This window comes from Quercus suber, unplaced genomic scaffold (genome assembly GCF_002906115.3).
Source record: "Quercus suber isolate HL8 unplaced genomic scaffold, Cork oak 2.0 scaffold_31, whole genome shotgun sequence".
NCBI lineage: Eukaryota > Viridiplantae > Streptophyta > Magnoliopsida > Fagales > Fagaceae > Quercus > Quercus suber.
In genome coordinates, this window is record NW_027069496.1 from 155,624 (window position 1) to 165,479 (window position 9,856).

The 9,856-nt window shown below is 33.7% G+C and overlaps 1 pseudogene; it reads left to right on the top strand.

Annotated features, from left to right (window-relative positions):
- Positions 1-8,609, top strand: part of LOC112025845 (laccase-14-like) — a 14,763-nt pseudogene extending 6,154 nt beyond the window's left edge.
- Positions 8,610-9,856: the final 1,247 nt, after the last annotated feature.

The window sequence follows — 9,856 nt, forward strand, 5'->3', positions numbered from 1 at the left end:
CCTTGGTTCTGTCTAACGCTTCCATTTCTCTGTAAGTATCTAGTTTCCCCATAGGTTTGAGTCCGAGAACCATGCAATACCTTGGTTCTATCTAGTACCCAGGTATAGCTGAGCGGTTAGCTTCCCCATAGGCTTGAGTCCGAGGACCATGCAATGCCTTGCTTCTGTCTAACGCTTCCATTTCTCTGTATGAAGGGGTTTGTCCTCGGACCGCTTTATTGGAGACGATTCCTCTTTGGGTCGGACTATGATCTTACACGTGGCGTTGACCTCGCTTCCAGCTCGAGTCCCCGTCTTTTTCATTTACGAGGCATCCCTTGGCCGTTCGCGCTCCGCGCTTGACGTTTCGGTGCGCGAGACGCGCCTTCATTAATGTCCTCGTGAATGAACACAAATCCAGCGGTCTACGGTCCCTTTGGAATTTGGTAGCTTCGTGATTAGCACTGCTGATAATTCTCTTTTCAAATTCTGTGTGGATTAACTCCCACCAGTCTTCATCCTTTATATAAGGCTTCCCGGGGGGAAGGTTTCTTCACACTCCATGAACTTCCAACGCAGTTAGAAACACGTCCCTTCAATTCCCCCAAGCCCCTTTAATAACCCCGCCAAAATTGTGACCGGAGTTGGCAGATATGGGGCGGCTTTGGGCGGGTGTGAGGACATCCGTGCCAAGGGCCGTTGTAACCGCAGCTCCCACTAGGCTTCCGGCGCGGCAAAGTCTAGGCGTAACACTGACAGTGCCGTACGCGGTGGCCAGGAGGGATGTCGCTGAAGTACTTAATGTCTCTCCCCAGAGCGCACCCCCGACGGAGGAGACGCGTGAACTCATGTCATGGCTGGTGCTCGAGTGTTGCCGTCTCCAACGGCCAACGCTTGTGAGGATTGGAGAGAATCAAGGGAACATCACGGGGGAGGGCGTCCCAGTGCCCCTGCATCTGCTCCTCGCTTTGTTCAAGCTCCGTCGCACTGAGAAAGGAGTTGTTGGTGGCCTTGAAGCAAGCCAGCCTCCTTCCCTCATTCTATTGTCAAGCTCTCCCATTCTCTTGATGCCAATAAAAGCACGGGTTGACACTTCCCTCTAGCTAGTTTTAGGACGGGTCCACCTGGGCCTCTATTTGTAGGATTAGCTTGTAGGAGTAGTTTTGAAACACTCTTGCCTGAGCCTCTGTTTGTACATTGTAACTTTTTGTTCAATAAAGTAATGTGCAGTTTCTTTCCGTTTCTGTCGAATCTTCTGATTCGAACTTTTATTTTTCTGCAATGTTTGTTTGGCGGTTCTTTTTTTTTTTTTTTTTTGAATCACCACCAATCTTCCGTAGAATGATTACTTAGAACGATCGCCTGTTGCACCGGTCAGCACACTAATCCTTCCCACAAACAGCGCCAATTGTAGGGTCGGTTTTTGTGGCCCAAAAGATATGGGTTCTCCTAGGCCCCAACGAACCCAGAACAATGAATTTGTAGAGAGTGGGTTGAAGGTTTAGGAGCTCACCGGCCTCCATGAAGCATAAACTACTTTCCTTTTATTGAAAGATACTAAGACCAATTTACAACTGAGGGATGCTCCTCGGACCATGGCCGAGGAGGTTTTTCCTCTCCAAACCCCCCCTTTACACTTTGCTCTCCTTTCTTATATCTCCCTCTCTTCCTCCTCTTGTTGATCATCTATTGGCCTCCCTACTGACCGTCTGTCCCATCAGAGGTCATATCCGTGCTTAAGTGGCTCACCCTGATCGATGTTGCCCTGTTAAGGGGTTACATCCCCATTAATGCGGCTAGAAGGGTTAGGTGAGCGTATTCAATGCCGAGGTGATAGTTCGCCCAGGGCTTGCCCCTTCTCCGTACTTCTGTTGCCAACGCGTGGCACTGGGCCCTCTTTTCCTCGGATATTCCAAGAGTCCTTTGGTAGGGTGGTCCTCGTGTTTTTCCGAGGTCTCGGACGCCCGAGGATAGGGTCATCCTCAGACCCATCATGCATCCTCGGCGTGGGCCATTTGGGCTTGGCTTGGAGTGGGCCAAGGCTACCCGATTTTCTGGCCCCACAATTACATTATAACACATTTTATTCATAGTAATAAATATTACAATTCCTATCGTAATCTTCATTTAGTGTACCAAACGTACCCTTAGTGTAATACTGAGTCCAATTAATTTTCACAATAATTTCCTAACAAATCTTAGGTAGCATGTTATTAAATTTTTAAAATTCACACTCAATATTAAAAAAATATATAATAAATTTAAAAAATTTCTTTTTAAATTAGTTTGAAAAGTAACTTTGTACCAAAAAATATGGATTTTGGACGTACACGCATCAATTCTAATATTTTGATGAAAAAAGTATAGACTTTTGGAATTGTAGTTAAAGAAATATTTGGTACACGCTTTCTCTAATACGTGTCATGGTATTTGTTCAAAAAGAAATATTTGGTACACGCCTGTTTTAATTGACGAGACGTGAGAACATATGGAAGTGCTTCTTTTCTAAGACATTACTAGACAAACATTAGGAATCCTGGCATTAAGGACATTACAATTTCTATCAAAAAATTTCATCATACTTTGCTATTTCATTTCAAAAAATGAAAAAAAAAAAATGGAAATGAGTAATAAAATCAATAATTTTTATAAATTTTTTGATGAGACGTGATAAGAAGAAATGTGAAAATGACCATTAGAACTAAGTCATACCATTGATGCCGTCAAATTCACTGTTTTTATTTTGGTTGTCGTAAAATAAATGGATGTTATTTTGATTGGTTAGGAAAGATGAATTAATATTGATGTGATTAAGTTTAGTTTGAAGTTTTAGAGAATGTTCTTTAATTTGGCTTAATGAAAATTATAATTTTGTCAATTGAATAATTAATTTAAAATTTAAAATTTAAATTGAGGTCCCACAATTCAAGGGTGAAACTCAAAGTTGACATTTGATTTAGGGGCAAACTCCTATTTTGTATTAAAAAAATGTATAATGTTTTTAAAATAAACTCATGAACGAATTTTCTAATGTGTCATGGCACATCTCCAAAAAGTAACACTTGCTATTTAAATTTTAAAATCTTGTGCAATTTTTAAAATAAACCCATTGAGCTATTTTATAATATGCTTAACAATATTTCTGCAATGCATAACATTTGGTACGCACTTGTGATTGAATAGACAGGAATCACTGGATTCAAGTCAACTAGTGATATCTTAAAACTGTTTTATTGTATTATTATAATTTCCCTAAAAAAAAAAAAACTGTTTTATTATAAAATATATATATATATATATATATATATAAAAGTCAACAAAAGTCAAACAATTTATATTTATATATATATAGTACATTATAGATTATAGATATATAAGTTCACTTTATTGTGGGATAAATAATTATTCTCAAATGATTCCTTTTTTTTCCCCAACTCGTTATCAAGCAATTCAATTTTATTAGATATATATATATATATATATCCAATGTTTTTCTATCTTTGGTTCTATAGTAAAATCCTATCTCGGAGATTGTGTCATGAATCATGAATGGTCAACTTGGAGACTTTTTGCAACATCACCGGAAAAAAAAAAAATATATATATATATATATATTAATTCTACCTTACGTCTAACTCAGTCTATTGAATATACAGCGGCCTGGTACAAGGGAAATTTAAAGAAAGAGGTAGATGAAGCCCTTGAAGATGGTAGTGATTTGCCACATTCCGATGCTTATACCATAAATGGTGAACCGGGAGATTTTTGTGCCTGCTCCAAGGGTATGTCACAAACTTTTTAAGTTCACATTTCTTCTAGGTTCACAATTATTTTTACTACAATTTACTTGAGTAATTAATTGTAAGTGGGTGGACAATTTCATTTACATGGACCTAACACTTCTTTTTTCCATCACTCAAAGTTGATCATTTCAACAAATTTTGGTAAAAAATTGTCTTTAAACTTTGTCCAAAGGTAAAGTGACATATTTAACAATGATGTTAATATTTGCAGAAACAACATACCATTGGACAGTGGATTACAACAAGACATATCTTCTTCGTATAATCAATGCTGTCATGAATGCAGAATTTTTTTTTGCGGTAGCTCAACATAATCTCACAGTTGTTGGGATGGATGGACGTTATGTTAAACCTTTAGCTACAAGTTACATAATGATAAGCCCAGGACAAACAATGGATGTCTTAATCACGACAAACCAGTCTCTTGGTCGCTATTATATGGCTGCTAGACAATACTCAAGCGAAGACGCCTCTGTTACAGCATTTGATCATGTCAATGCAACTGCAATTCTCCAATACGAAAGCAACTATAGTTTCCCATCATCTCCTTCTTTTCCAATACACTTCCTTTTTACCTGGATTATATTGCTGCCTTAAACTTCACTAATCGCATTAGGAGCTTAGCTAGCTATGAATACCCGTAAACGTTCCCTTGAACATAACTACCAAAATGTATGTAACAGTTTCCATGAATACAATCTTCTGTCTAACATGTTCTGGAGGAGTTGTGATGAGATATTAGGGACAAGCTTGAATAATATAAGTTGGGTCAACCCAAGTACTGATGTGCTACAGGCTTACTACAGGTTTTGTTATTTCCTACCTCTCTATTTTTTCGTTGTTTGATTGTTGGAAAAGACAAGGTATGCATTTGCATAGTTTTACCCTTTTCTCCTTGAGAATTGTAGACTTTGTAGTTCATTTCACTTTTCTTAAATGATTTAAAAAAGGGTAGGTTGGGTATAATTTATAAATTGAGATATGAGATGACAACTTTAAAATAAAATATTTTTCTGATATCTAAGCATATCTTTAAATACTGCTTATTTTGCTGAAAATTAAAAATTTATTGCTGAAAATAATAAAAAAATAATTTTTGAATTATTGTTCATGCTAAAAACATTGTAACTTTGCCACTGGTCAAAAAAAAAATAAAACGCAAAAACAAAAACATGCAGATGTGATCCAAACGAACACTAAGTATCAATTAAATAAGATGTATAATTTTCTTATTATATTTTCAATTAAAATTTCCTAATTTTTAAGATATAAAATGACTAATTATATTTGTGTTTAAGTTTTACAAACATATTATTTTAATTTAGTACATATGCTGGGGTATTTTTTTTTGTAGTTGAAAAACTTCTTTTGAGAATTGTAGTTGGTAAAATAAACCTAAACCATTAATATTAGAATAAACCATGTTTGATAAGCATTTGAATATATTTGTGAACTATCATCAGCTTGTGAGCTATATTAGAACAATTATGGTGTCTTTTTCTACTTAGAAACTTAGGCAGTTCCCTAAATAGCCTAGCAAGGGACTTGCCCCTCACGGTACAAAAGTTGAAAAAAGTGTTGACTTTTGCTAAAATGACCACAAAAGAGTTTGTTCATGGGTTTCTTGTAAAGTATCCTTGGTCATTGCTTAATTTTAATAAAACTTTATGCAGAATGATTTACTATCATGTAGTATATTCACTTTTAAATTTTAACATTGTACTTGTAGTTATATCAACTGAAAAACTCCGGCCCTTGCTATAAAATTACATATGTCAAGTAGGTTTCCAGCTCAAATATTTTATGGAAAAGAGAGTTTTGCAATTTTTTCTCAACCAACTTTGTTCAAAGTTCACAGTTTTAAAAGTAATAACAATTACTCCTATAAGCCAACCATTATCTTGCTCACAAGACCTTAAGGGGCCTCCTCTGATTTACGTTCACGCGGACATTAAACAAACATATCTTAATTTATAGGATATATGGAAATACTAGATTTATATTATGATAAAGGTATACCCTACAACCATATATGGTATGTTTGTTTGAAAAATATGATCAAGTTGAGATTTCTTGTGCAGGAATATTAGTGGAATTTACACAACAGATTTTCCCGACCAACCACCTTCATACTATAACTTCACTGGTGATGAATTTCCAGATAGCATTGAATTAACAGTCCAAGGGACTAAGGTGAAGGTGTTGAATTACAATGAGGCAGTCGAGATAGTTTTCCAAGGGACTAACGTGTTAACAGGCTCAGTGAATCATCCTATGCATATGCATGGATATAGCTTCTATGTGGTTGGTACAGGTTTTGGGAATTTCAATAATGAAATTGACCCAAAACATTATAATATGGTTGATCCTCCTGAAGTGACTACCTTTGGAGTTCCTAAGAATGGATGGGTTGCCATCAGATTTGTGGCAAATAATCCTGGTGTGTTCTTCTCTTCCCTTTAGTTGTTCTTGCTTTCTTAGGTATTTTTTCCTTTTATAAAGAAATTGCATCCATTTTAAAGATTGTAAGCATGGGTATGGGATGAGGTTCAAGTGATAGTCAACCAGTATAGTGATGCAGTGGCGACTCTAGAAATTTTTTTCAGGGTGTTCCTCAATAAACATAAATTATACAATCTAATAATAAAAATTTTGTATATTGACAACAACAACAATAAAAAAAACACGCAAATACATAAAGTTTATAATTGTCTTCTACGTGGTTTTCTTATCAAATATTTGTCCATAATTTTAGCAAAAGAATAAATAATAAACTATAAGTTCATTGAAATATTAATAAAATTATTAATTATTGTTGTTTTATTAATTTGTTTGTCTTTTATAAACAATAATTTGTTATATTATTGTTTCATTAATTATAAAATTATTAATTATTGTTTAGCCTAACATAATTTTTTTTAAAAATATTAGCTTAACATAATTTAATTTGTTTGTCTTTTATAATGTATTGTTTCATTATTGTTTAGTCTAACATAATTTAGTTGTTTAATTTTTTTATCAATTGTCTTTTATAATTTGTTATGTGTATAATTAATATATATAACGTAATTAAAAGTTGAGTGGATCAATCAAGTGATAAACTCAAGCCTTAAATTATACCCATATCATAACCCAAACCATAAACCAAAACCCACCCTTTAATTTAATTTAATTTTTAATAACTTTTTTTCTCTTTTCCATTGTTTTCTACGTCAGGTCTTTTTTTTTTTTTAACACTGAAATGGTTGAAGTATATTAATTAGAAGAAAAAGAAAAAAAAAAAACAACAAAAGAAAAAACAGAAAGAAACCCGGCCCAGTAGCTTTACAAGCACGGCCCAGAGAAAACGTTGGACCTATAGTTCCAGAAACCCCCAAAGCTTTTCTTCTTTTTTTTTAACTTATGTGCATTTTTCCTTTAACCTTTTTCCTCGCCTATCACACGTGCCTGTCTCTTCTAGATTTTTCTTCAATCCCTTTCCTTTTTTCTTTCTTCTATTCTTTCTTCGTCCTTATTTCTTAGTCACAGCTTTTTTTTTTTTTTTAGTTATAGCTTTTCTTCTCTCTCAATGTTCTCCTCAAGCATCATTTTACGCGGCCACCATGCTTCTTTCAACAGGCATCGTTCATCCCTAATAACACCTCCATGCTCCTCTCTCAAGCTGCCTCTACCTAGCACAACTTCTCCTCACCTCCATTACTGATCTATATCTGTTTTGTTTGGATTATAGGTTTATATTTTCATTATTTTGTATGGGAAATCAAGAGTTTTTGTTTAGGCCCGAAATCTGTTTTTGGTTGAGGGTGTTCCTAATTTTGGATGAGGGTGTTCCTAATTTTTTTTTAAGGGTAAACAAATAAAATTTTTTTAATTATTATATATAAATTTTTTTTTTCCAGGTCAGGGTGTTCTTGGGAACACCCTGGCCTGAACGTGGCGTCGTCACTGTAGTGATGACATATTTTATAATGCTTCATGTATGCTGTTCAAACCCATCCTTTACCTCCCCATTATTTACCGATTAAAAAAAAAAATATATATATATATATATATATATATAACGTGGATGTTGGATTAATATTTATATGACTATATTTTATGGTTAGAAGAATTAGCTCAAACAACATCTAGATTTTGTCCTAGAAGTCCCTGATCATGTATCCGGCCTTCTCAAAAATAAATTTTTTTTTTTTTTTTTGAGAAACAAAATAAAAATAAAAATAACCAAACATGGTCCAGGTACATAATAACATCTATAAAAAATATTAAAAAATTTATCAATTTTATAATAAAAAAATTTACAAACTGACCTAATAATAAATTTGACTAGTATCATATTATTAATATATTAAATATATTTATTAATTAGTTTTTATTTGTATATTAAAAATTGATTTTGTTAGTTTATAAGATCTATGTAATAAAATTTGTAATATCTTTAATATCAATTAAAAAAAAAAATACAATAAAAATGAACCTAAATAATATTACCTTCTAGTTCATTTATATGTCATACTAAGATTAAATGATTTTTTGGCAGGTGTCTGGTTTTGGCACTGTCATTTAGATCGACACATGAGTTGGGGCATGGACACGGTCTTTATTGTAAAGAATGGTGACACTGTTGAGACAAGCATCCGTAAACCCCCTGCTTATATGCCTTCCTGTAAAGTTCCGCTGAAATCCTATGGTTATGGATTGGATGAAAAATCCAACACATAATCTTTTTTGATTAATTTGTCAATGTCAAAAGCCTATTTAACGTAGTGTTACATTAAAATAATTTGCGACAATCAAGAGACTTTCTTCTTTTATTTAATTTTTGTTATTTTTAGATAAAAGAAATAAAATTTATTATTGAAAAAGAGATACAGGCCGGACAACAGAAAGTATAGGCGAAACTATTACAGGCATGAATAGCCATAGTAGCACCAATACAGAATAATCTAATCAATTAGATAAAACATGTGCAATATTGGACTGATTCTTTTGACCTCCAAAGACAATCAGCTACCGCTGGACATGGGCAAAGAAATTCTATTCGCTGCTTTATTGTAATCCTACAACAGGATTTGAGCCATATCCAATATTTGCTGGGGTGAAGTTAGGTTCTCTCAAAATAATATTTAGGCAAAAATTCAAAACTGGCCTTTTAACTTTCAACTTTCATCATTTCAATCCTCTAATTTTCAATTTCATCGTTTTAGACGTTCTTTAAGTTTCAATTTTTGTCAATTTAGTATTCTATTAGATCCAGTTAAGTGGTGTCGTTAAGTGAGTCAAAACGACACTGTTATGGCTCTATTTTTTATAATAAATTTCGTATAATTAAAAGAAAATAAAACAACTGTTATTAAAATAAATAAATAAAAACATTAAAGGGGAACTCTTGAAATCAAAACCAAAATACATGACTCACTATAGCCCTAGCTGAGAAAATTGGGGAAAAATGAGAGAAGTTTGGGTGGGCAAGGGAGACCGAGTTTGAGATTCATGTCTCCTATTCTCAGTGAGATTCTCCTTTCTGGGTGTATGATAAATTCCACATTCAAGCAATCCTTCTAAGTCGTGTTCCTTTACTGGTTGTACTACATTTCATGATTTTTGCCTATCTCTGATAAATTAGGCTATATTATTATTGTTGTTGTTGTTATTATTATCTGCTCTGTTAGTGTAATTTAGTATCTAGGTCCTGGTAATCTCTCTCTTAGACTACTCTTATTGTGAAAAAAGCTACAAACATTTCAGTGGTTTCAACATGGCTTCCTCCAGTGGAACATCTTCAGGGTCATCTTTGCTTCAAAACTCAAGTTTTGAGGAAGACTTGCAAGCTTTGATCATTCAATATGGCAATATCACCATGCAGCATTTCATGAATATTGAGACTGAAAACTCAATACTGAAGTATAGTATANGGCCTTCTCAAAAATAAATTTCTTTTTTTTTTTGAGAAACAAAATAAAAATAAAAATAACCAAACATGGTCCAGGTACATAATAACATCTATAAAAAATATTAAAAAATTTATCAATTTTATAATAAAAAAATTTACAAACTGACCTAATAATAAATTT